Raw genomic sequence first — 11581 nt, 5'->3', positions numbered from 1 at the left:
CCCCTACTGGGCATATACCTTGAGAAAACCATAAATCAAAAGAGTCATGTACCACAATGTTCATTGCAAATCTATTTACAATAACCAGGACGTGGAAGCAACTTAAGTGTCCATTGACAGGTGAATGGATAAAGATGTGGCACATATATGCAATGGAATATTACTCAGCCATAAAAAGAAACAAAATTGAGTTATCTATGGTGGCGTAGATAGACCTAGAGTCTGTCATACAGAGTGAAGTAAGTCAGAAGAAAGAGAAAAGCAAATACTGTATGCTAACACATATATATGAGATCTAAAAAAACAAAAAAAGGCTATGAAGAACTAGGGGCAGGACAGGACAGGAATAAATACGTAGACCTACTAGAGAATAGACTTGAGGACACGGGGAGGGGATAGGGTAAGCTGGGACGAAGTGAGAGAGTGGAATGTACTTATATATACTACCCAATGTAAAATAGATAGCTAGTGGGAAGCAGCCGCATAGCCCAGGGAGATCAGTTCGGTGCTTTGTGACCACCTAGAGGGGTGGGATAGGGAGGGTGGGAGGGAGAAAAAAGAGGGAGGAAATATGGGAATATATGTATATGTATAGCTTATTCACTTTGTTATAAAGTAGAAAGTAACACACCATTGTAAAGCAGTTATACTCCAATAAAAATGTTAAAAATGTATATATATATATATATATATATATCCCCTCAAAAAAAATCTAGAGCAAAATACATCATAAACAAAGTCAAAAGGCAAGTACCAAACTGGAGGAAACTATTTTCAACATATGCAACAAAAATTTAACAGCCTTAAAAAACAGTTATTATAAATGTAATAAGACAAAAGAAGGACACTGCAATGAAAAATGGACAAGGGACATAAAGGGGGAATCCACTAAAGAAAAATTGCAAGCTATCCATAAGCATGAAAAAATATCTAAACTCAATATCAAATAAATACAAATTAATACAAAAATGGGATATATGTATCCTGTCAAAATAACATCAATTAAAGGAAATGATAATACATCATCTTGGTGAGTATTCAGGGAAAACAGGCCTTGTTAGTTGAACTGTAAATTACTACCTTTCAGGAAGGCACATTTGTTTTCAACAATAATATTTCTAGAAATGTATCCTTATTATGGTGCTTAGAGTTCCTCTGGAAAGCTTATGCTCAAGGGAACAAACTTGACATTCCTTTCAGCTACATGAGTCTATGACGAAGTCCCTGACATCTTGGTATGAATGAGTTTGAATATTTATGCTTTAAAAGAGAATGAGACAGAAATCAATGTTTCACTAAAAATTTAAAATGTATGATTTTAAACACTTTAGCAGCATGTCTTTTTCAGCCACCCTTCAAATCATACAGTCATTAACAGAAAACACTAATTAAGTGGTATAGTATGTTAGACACTGAGGATGCAGGTAGACACAACCTTTGAGCAAATCTCATGTAATGTGGAGAAACACCCCCTAGACCGTAAAAGAGAAATAGTAAGTTTTGTATTTATGTGTTATACTGTTTCTCAACAAGAAATGCCAGAGAGATTGGTTCAGTTCCACTAGAAGTCACCCGTTTGCTGGAAAATTACAAGAGCCAGGTGCTATCAGGACCCCTGAAGTACATTTTAATGTTAACAGGTCACAATTCTGAATGATAATAGCAAAGGAGCAAATATTTCGTGAACATTTACTGTATGTCAGACACTGGGCAAAGAGGTTTATATTTAGCTTTCAAAAAAAATCCTATGAGATAGGTAATATTATCAATTCCATTATATACACGATAAAACAGAGGTTCAGAGAGGTTAAGAAATTTGTCCAAGGTCATATAAGTGGCAGATGATAGAGCCAGAATTTGAACCCAAAGAATCTGAATTATTTTGGATAATGAGGACTGTAAAAACTGGTATTTTTATAGCACTTTACCTTATAAGGGGCTGTCTCATAACTTTTTTTTTTTTTTTTTTTTTTTTGTGGTACACGGGCCTCTCACTGTTGTGGCCTCTCCCATTGCGGAGCACAGGCTCCAGACGCGCAGGCTCAGCGGCCATGGCTCACGGACCTAGCCGCTCCGTGGCATGTGGGATCTTCCTGGACCGGGGCACAAGCCCGTGCCCCCTGCATCGGCAGGAGGACTCTCAACCACTGTGCCACCAGGGAGGCCCCTCATAAACTTTTTAAATCCTTACTACAATCCTTAGAGATAAGTACTGTTATTATCTCCATTTTGCTGCTAGGAAATAGAGAAGTTATGTGAAATAAACTCAAGCTTAGAGAGCCAATAAGGACTAGACTCAGGTTATCTGCTTCCAAATTTTATGTTCTTTCCATGACACCACAGTCTGCATTTACTGGTTTCCACATTTTGGGTAGTCTCAGAATGCAGCACATGATTCCTAATCCTGTCCATATCTTATGAGTATGGTCCACCAGACACTTTCTTGTTCTTAACTTGACACATAGAGGTGTGTGAGAGTATTTTGCATGTTTGTATGTGTGTGAGAGAGAGACAGACAGGCACCAAGAGTAAAAGAGAGACAGAAACAGACACAGATATTGAGATAGAGTGATTCAGCAAACAAGTCAGAGAGAAAAGGATACAAAGGCACTATGGAACAAAGAAATAGGAGAAAAAAGGACTATGGATGTTAACTTCTAGAAATCAAAGAAATTAAAATTAAAATAGTGAGATACTTATCTGGAGTCCAATGTTAAAATTGCCCATGATTTTTTAAAAGAAAAAATAAAACCCTGATAAAACCGTTGATATAGTTCAAATTGCTATACTCCCACATTATCTCTAACACCATATTACAACTGTTCTCAAGGCTTTAATGATCAAATAGACTCTAACATCAAGTTGAAAGAAAGAAGGTGGACTGTACTGCTAAAATATGTGTGATTAGGAATCATGTGCTACATTTTGAGACTAGCCAGAATGTGGAAATCCATAACCACAGACTGTGGTATCGTGGAAAGAACATAGATTTTGGAGGCAGATAACCTGAGTCTGAGTCCTTCCTGGCTCTCTATATTGGATTTACTTCACTTAACCTCTCTGAGTAAATTTCCTAATCAGCAAACTAGGGATAACACCAATACCTATCTCTAAGGATTGTAGTAATGATTAAATGAGTTTATGAATGAGCCCTCTGTAAAAGGCAAAGTACTATAATAATTTATAGGCAGTAATTTTACATTAAATAGCAAAAGTCTTAGAAAAATGATCATTCCTTTCAACCCTACGGTTCAACTTCTAGGTATTTAGCTTAAAGAAAGAATTAAGGATACAAGCAGATTTAGCTACAAGGATCACAGTATATTTTATGAAAAAATACAGTAGCCCCCTAACTCTTATCTGCAGAGGATATATTTCAAGAGCCCCAGGGCATGTCTGAAACCATGGATAGTACCAAACCTTATGTATATCATGGTTTTTCCTTTACTAATGGGTGGGTAGTCTGTATGGTGTGGATGAGCTGGACAAAGGGATGATTCACGTCCTTGGCCAGATGGAATGTGTTGGTGCAAGATTTCATCATGCTACTCAGAACAGTGCACAATTTAAAACTTGTGAATTATTTCTGGAATTTTTCATTTAATATTTTTGAATCGGTGGTTGACTGTACGTAACTGAAACCTCAGAAAGTGAAAGTGTGGTTAGGAAGGGGGGGATCTACTGTATTGGTGACAACTTAAGTGGTACTATAAATTATGATCTACATAATCAAAAGAATAAATACTATGTAGCAATTTAAAATAGTGTTGCAGTTGATTATTTACCAAATATACTAAGATGAGTAGATTGTATAACATTATTAATATTATATTTCAAATTTTAATGATTACCATGAATGCATAGATAATTAAATTATGGTTGATTTATATTTTCCTTATTTTCTTTATTCTTGTTTTCTTGCTGCCTTCCTTTCTGCTTATTTTATCTGAAAAATATTTTCTCATTGAAAATGAATATTCTTTGACATTGGAAAGAAAAGTTATTTTAAGTAAAGAAAAAAATAAATTAGTTCTACTAGAGAAATTATATTTTACAAAAGACACTTCGAAAAATGATCATATTGAAGAAGATACTTGAAAATCCGCAATCAAGTCTCTCTCTCCAAAGCTTAAAAACTCTTCACTAAAAGAGTGTTCTGCACACTAGCCTAATCAGACAGGCTTGTCAAAGGTAATTTTTCAAGATGATTCTTTCTACCTTCTTCACACATGAGTATCTTACTTAACAGCTCATCTCAAGGCAGTGATGTAAACTGGAAAATAGGCCTTCACCAACGTACTGCATGGTCTAAAGTAAGTTACAGAACTTCTCTAATTTTTTTTCTATTTCTGAAAACTACTAAGAGTAAACTTAGATTGTTTTTTTTTGAATCTTTATTGGAGAATAGTTGATTTACAATGTTGTGTTACTTTCTTCTGTACTGCAAAGTGAATTAGCTATACGCATACGTATATTCCTTCATTTTGGGATTTCCTTCCCATTTAGGTCACCAGCACTGAGGAGAGTTCCCTGTGCTATAAAGTAGGTTCTCATAAGTTATCTACTTTATACATAGTATCAATAGTGTATAAATATCAATCTCAATCTCCCAATTCATCCCACTACCGTCCCCTTCCCCTTGGTATTTACACGTTTGTTTGCTATGTCTGTGTCTCTATTTCTGCTTTATAAATAAGATTCTCTATACGAGTTTTTTTCAAATTCCACATATATACGTTAATATATGATATGTGTTTTTCCCTTTCTGACTTACTTCACTCTGTATGACAGTCTCTAGGTCCATCCACATCTCGGCAAATGGCATTATTTCATTGTATTTATGGCTGAGTAATATTCCACTGTATATATGTGCCACATTTTCTCTATCCATTCATCTGTTGATGGACATTTAGGTTGCTTCCATGTCCTGGCTACTGTAAATAGTGCTGAACTAAACACAGGGGTGCCTGTGTCTTTTTGAATTATGGTTTTCCCTGCATATATTCCCAGGAGTGGGATTGTTGAGTCACCTGGTAGTTCTATTTTTAGTTTTTTAAGGAACATCCTTCCTGTTCTCCATAGTGTCTGTATCAATGTATACTCCCACCAACAGTGCAAGAGGGACCCCTTTTCTCCACACCCTCTCTAGCATTTATTGCTTGTAGATTTTTTTGATGATGGCCATTCTGACTGGTGTGAGGTGATAACTCTTTGTAGTTTTGATTTGCATTTCTCTAATAATTAGTGATGTTGAGCATCTTTTCATGTGTTTGTTGGCCATCTGTATGTCTTCTTTGGAGAAATGTGTGTTTAGGTCTTGTACCCATTTTTTTATTGGGTTGCTTGATTTTTTTGATATTAAGCTGTATGAGCTGTTTGTATATTTTGTAGATTAATCCTTTGTTAGTTGCTTTGTTTGCAAATATTTTCTCCCAATTGAGGGTTGTTTTTTTGTCTTATTTATGGTTTCCTTTGTTGTGCAAACAATTTTAAGTTTAATTAGGCTCAATTTGGTTATTTTTTAACACCTTTATTGGAGTATAATTGCTTTACAATGGTGTGTTACTTTCTGCTTTATAAAAAAGTGAAACAGCTATACATATACATTTATCCCCATATCTCCTCCCTCTTGGGTCTCTCTCTCACCCTCCCTACCCCACCCCTCTAGGTGGTCACAAAACACTGAGCAGATCTCCTTGTGCTATGAGGCTGCTTCCCACTAGCTATCTATTTTACATTTGTTAGTATACATAAGTCTATGCCACTCTCTCACTTCGTCCCAGCTTATGCTTCCCCCTCCCCATGTCCTCCAGTCCATTCTCTAAGTGTGCGTCTTTATTCCTGTCCTTCTCCTAGGCTCTTCATAGCCACTTTTCCTTTTAGATTCCATATATATATATGTTAGCATACAGTATTTGTTTTTCTCTTTACGACTTACTTCACTCTGTATGACAGACTCGAGGTCCATCCACCTCACTACAAATAACTCAATTTTATTTCCTCTTATGGCTGAGTAGTATTCCATTGTATATATGATCCACATCCTCTTTATCCATTCATCTGATGATGGACACTTAGGTTGCTTCCAGGTCTTAGCTATTGTAAATAGAGCTGCTATGAACATTGTTGTACATTATCTTTTTGAGTTATGCTTTTCTCAGGATATATGCCCAGTAGTGGGATTGCTGGGTAGTATGGTAGTTCTATTTTTAGTTTTTTAAGGAACCTCCATACTGTTCTCCATAATGGCTGTATCAATTTACATTCCCACCAACACTGCAAAAGGGTTCACCTTTCTCCACACCCTCTCCACCATTTACTGTTTGTAGATTTTTTGACAATGGCCATTCTGAGTGGTGTGAGGGGATACCACATTGTAGTCTTGATTTACGTTTCTCTAATGATTAGTGATGTTGAGCATCCTTTCATGTGTTTGTTGGCAATCAGTATATCTTCTTTGGAGAAATGTCTATTTACTTCTTCTGCCCATTTTTGAATTGGGTTGTTTGTTTTTGATATTGAGCTGCATTAGCTGCTTGTAAATTTTAGAGATTAATCCTTTGTCATTTGCTTCATTTGAAAATATTTTCTACAGTTCTGAGGGTTTCCATTTTGTCTTGCCTATTGTTTCCTTTGCTGTGCAAAAGCTTTTAAGTTTCATTAGGACCAATTTGCTTATTTTTGTTTTTATTTCCATTTCTCTAGGAGGTGGGTCAAAAAGGTTCTTGCTGTGATTTATGTCATAGTGTTCTGCCTAGGGTTTCCTCTAAGAGTTTTATACTGTCTGGACTTACATTTTGGTATTTAATCCATTTTGAGCTTATTTTTGTGTATGGTGTTAGGGAGTGTTCTAATTTCATTCTTCTACATGTAGCTGTCCTGTTTTCCTAGCACAACTTATTGAATAGGCTGTCTTTTCTCCATTGTATACTCTTGCCTCCTTTATCAAAAATAAGTTGACCATATGTGCATGGGTTTATCTCTGGGCTTCCTATCCTGTTCCATTGATCTATATATATGTTTTGTTTTGTTTTTTTGCCAGTACCATACTGTCTTGATTACTGTAGATTTGTAGTATTGTCTGACATCAGGGAGCCCGATTCCTCCAGCACAGATTTTCTTTCTCAAGATTGCTTTGGCCAATCGGGGTCTTTTGTGTTTCCATAAAAATTGTGAAATATTTTGTTCTAATTCTGTGAAAAATTCCATTGGTTTTTTGATAGGGATTGCATTGAATCTGTAGATTGCTTTGGGTAATATAGTCATTTTCACAATGTTGATTCTTCCAATCTAAGAACTTGATATATCTCTGAATCTGTATCATCTTTAATTTCTTTCATCAGTGTCTTATAGTTTTCTGCATATAGGTCCTTTGTCTCCTTAGGTATGTTTATTCCTACGTATTTTCTTCTTTTTATTGCAATGGTAAATGGGTGTGTTTCCTTAAATTCTCTTTCAGACTTTTAATCATTAGTATATAGGAATGAAAGAAATTTCTGTGCATTCATTTTATATCCTGCTACATTACCAAATTCATTGATAAGCTCTAGTAATTTTCTGATAGAGTCTTTAGGGTTTTCTATATATAGCATCATGTCATTTGCAAACAGTGACAGCTTTACTTCTTTTGCAGTTTGAATTCCTTTCTTCTTCTTTTTCTTCTCTGATTGCTGTGGCTAAAACTTCCAAAACCATGTTGAATAATAGTGGTGAAAGTGGGCCACCTTGTCTTCTTCCTGATCTTAGTGAAAATGGTTTCAGTTTTTCACCATTGAGAACGATGTTGGCTGTGGGTTTGTATTATATGGCCTTTATTATGTTGAGGTAAGCTCCCTCTATGCCTACTTTCTGGAGGGTTTTTTTCATAAATGGTGTTGAATTTTGTCAAAAGCTTTTTTGCAACTGTTGAGATGATCATATGGTTTTTCTCCTTCAATTTGTTAATATGGTGTATCACATTTATTGTTTTGCATTTATTGAAGAATTCTTTCATTCCTGGGATAAACCCTCCTTGATCATGGTGTATGATCCTTTCAGTGTGCTGTGGGATTCTGTTTCCTAATATTTCAGTGAGGATTTTTGGATCTATGTTCATCAGTGATATTGCCCTGTAGTTTTCTTTCTTTTTGACATCTTTGTCTGGTTTTGGTATCAGGGTGGTGATGGCCTCATAGAATGAGTTTGGGAGTGTCCCTCCCTCTGCTATATTTTGGAAGAGTTTGAGAAGGATAGGAGTTAGCTCTTCTCTAAATATTTGATAGAATTTGTCTGAAGCCATCTGGTCCTGGGCATTTTTTTGGAAGATTTTTCTTCACACTCTCAATTTCAGTCCTTGTGATTCGTCTGTTTATATTTTCTATTTCTTTCTGGTTCAGTCTCAGAAGGTTGTGCTCTTCTAAGAATTTGTCAATTTCTTTCAGTTTGTCAATTTATTGGCATATATTTTCTTGTAGTAATCTCTCATGATCCTTTGTATTTCTGCAGTGTTAGTTGTTACTTCTTTTTCATTTCTAATTGTATTGATTTGAGTCTTCTTTCTTTTCCTGATGAGTCTGGCTAATGATTTATCAATTTTGTTTATCCTCTCAAAGAAGCAGCTTATAGGTTTATTGAACTTTGCTATTGTTTCCTTCATTTCTTTTTCATTTATTTCTGATCTGGTCTTCAGGATTTCTTTCCTTCTGCTAACTTTCGAGTATTTTTGCTTTGTTCTTCTTTCTCTAATTGCTCCCAGGCTAAGGACATATTGCTTATTTGTGATGTTTCCTGTTTCTTGAGGTAGGATTTTATTGCTATAAACTTCCCTGTTAGAGCAGCTTTTGCTGCATACCAAAAGTTTGGGGCCTTCGTGTTTTCATTGCCATTTGTTTCTAGGTATTTTTTGATTTCCTCTTTGATTTCTTCAGATAACTCTTGGTTATTAAGTAGTGTATAGTTTCACATTCATTTGTTTGTATTTTTCCAGACTTTTTCCTGTAATTGATATCTAGTCTCACAGCGTTGTGGTCAGAAAAGATACTTCATACGATTTCAATTTTCTTAAATTTACCAAGGCTTGATTTGTGACCCAATATATGATCTATTCTGGAGAATGTTCCTTGAGGACATGAGAATAAAATGTATTCTGTTGTTTTGGGATGGAATGTGAAAAAATATCAGCTAAGTCCATCTTGTTTAATATATCATTTAAAGCTTGTGTTCCCTTATTTATTTTCATTTGGATGATTTGTCCATTGGTGAAAGTGGGGCATTAAAGTCCCCTACTATGATTATGTTACTGTCGATTTGCCTTTTTATGGCTGTTAGAATTTGCCTTATATATTGAGGTGCTCCTATGTTGGTGCATAAATATTTACAATTGGTATATCTTATTCTTGTATAGATCCCTTGATCATTATGCAGTGTCCAGCTTTGTCTCTTGTAATAGTTTGTATTTTAATGTCTACTTTGTCTGATATGTGAATTGGTACTCCTGCTTTCTTTTAATTTCCATTTGCATGGAATATCTTTTTCCATCTCCTCAATTTCAGTCTATATGTGTCCCTAGGGCTGAAGTGGGTCTCTTGTAGACCGCATATATGGGTCTTGTTTTTTTATCCATTCATCTAGTCTATGCCTTTTGGTTGGAGCATTTAATCCTTTTACATTTTAGGTAGTTATTGATATGTATGTTCCTATTACTATTTTCTTAATTGTTTTTGGTTTGTTATTGTAGATCGTTTCCTTGTCTTGTGTTTTCTGCCTAGAGAAATTCCTTTATCATTTGTTGTAATGGTGGTTTGGTGGTGCTTAATTCTATTAGTTTTTGCATCTCTGTAAAGGTTTTAATTTCTCCATCTAACCTAAATGAGATCCTTGCTGGTTAGAGTAATCTTGTTTGTAGGTTTTTCCCTTTCATCACTTTAAATATGTCCTGCCACTCCCTTCTGGCTTGTAGAGTTTCTGCTGAAAAATCAGCTGTTAACCTTACGTTGATTCCCTTGTATGTTATTTGTTGTTTTTCCCTTGCTGCTTTTAATATTTTTTTCTTTGTAGTTAATTTTTGACAGTTTTTTTTTTAATTTATTTATTTATTTATTTTTTAATTAGTTTCTGCTTTATAACAAAGTGAATCAGTCATACATATACATCTGTTCCCACATCCCTTCCCTCATGCATCTCCCTCCCTCCCACCCTCCCCATCCCACCCCTCCAGGCGGTCACAAAGCACAGAGCTGATCTCCCTGTGCTCTGCGGCTGCTTCCCACTATCTATCTACCTTACGTTTGGTAGTGTATATATGTCCATGCCTCTCTTTCGCTTTGTCACAGCTTACCCTTCCCCCTCCCCATATCCTCAAGTCCATTCTCAAGTAGGTCTGTGTCTTTATTCCCGTTTTGCCCCTAGGTTCTTCATGACATTTTTTTTTAAATTCCGTATATATGTGTTAGCATACGGTATTTGTCTTTCTCTTTCTGACTAACTTCACTCTGTATGACAGACTCTAGGTCTATCCACCTCATTACAAATAGCTCAGTTTCGTTTCTTTTTATGGCTGAGTAATATTCCATTGTATATATGTGCCACATCTTCTTTATCCATTCATCCGATGATGGACACTTAGGTTGTTTCCAGCTCCGGGCTATTGTGAATAGAGCTGCAATGAACATTTTGGTACATGTCTCTTTTTGAATTATGGTTTTCTCAGGGTATATGCCCAGTAGTGGGATTGCTGGGTCATATGGTAGTTCTATTTGTAGTTTTTTAAGGAACCTCCATACCGTTCTCCATAGTGGCTGTACCAATTCACATTCCCACCAGCAGTGCAAGAGTGTTCCCTTTTCTCCACACCCTCTCCAGCATTTATTGTTTCTAGATTTCTTGATGATGACAACCCAATCCAAAAATGGGCAGAAGACTTAAATAGGCATTTCTCCAAAGAAGATATACAGACTGCCAACAAACACACGAAAGAATGCTCAACATCATTAATCATTAGAGAAATGCAAATCAAAACTACAATGAGATATCATCTCACACCAGTCAGAATGGCCATCATCAAGAAATCTAGAAACAATAAATGCTGACAGTTTGTTTAATATGTGTCTTGAGGTGTTTCTCCTTGGGTTTATCATGTATGTGACTCTCTGTGCTTCCTCTACTTGACTATTTTCTTTCCCATATTGGGGAAGTTTTCACTATAATCTCTTCAAATATTTTCTCAGTCCCTTTCTTTTTCTCTTCTTCTGGGTCCCCTATAATTCTGATGTTGGTGTGTTTAATGCTGCCCCAGTGGTCTCTGAGACTGTCCTCAATTCTTTTCATTATTTTTTCATTATTCTGCTCTGTGGTAGTTATTTCCAATATTTTATTTTCCAGGTTACTTATACATTCTTCTCCCTCAGTACTCTGCTATTTATTCCTTCTAGAGAATTTTAAATTTCATTTATTGTGTTGTTCATCATTATTTGTTTGCCCTTTAGTTCTTCTAGGTCCTTGTTAAACGTTTCTTCTATTTTCTCCATTCTATTTTGAAGACTTTGAGTCAACTTTACTATCATTACTCTGAATTCTTTTTCAGGTAGACTGCCTATTTCCTCTT

This window comes from Mesoplodon bidens, assembly GCF_964165515.1.
Source record: "Mesoplodon bidens genome assembly, chromosome: X".
NCBI classification, from domain to species: Eukaryota; Metazoa; Chordata; class Mammalia; order Artiodactyla; family Ziphiidae; genus Mesoplodon; species Mesoplodon bidens.
This window is presented reverse-complemented; position numbering follows the sequence as displayed.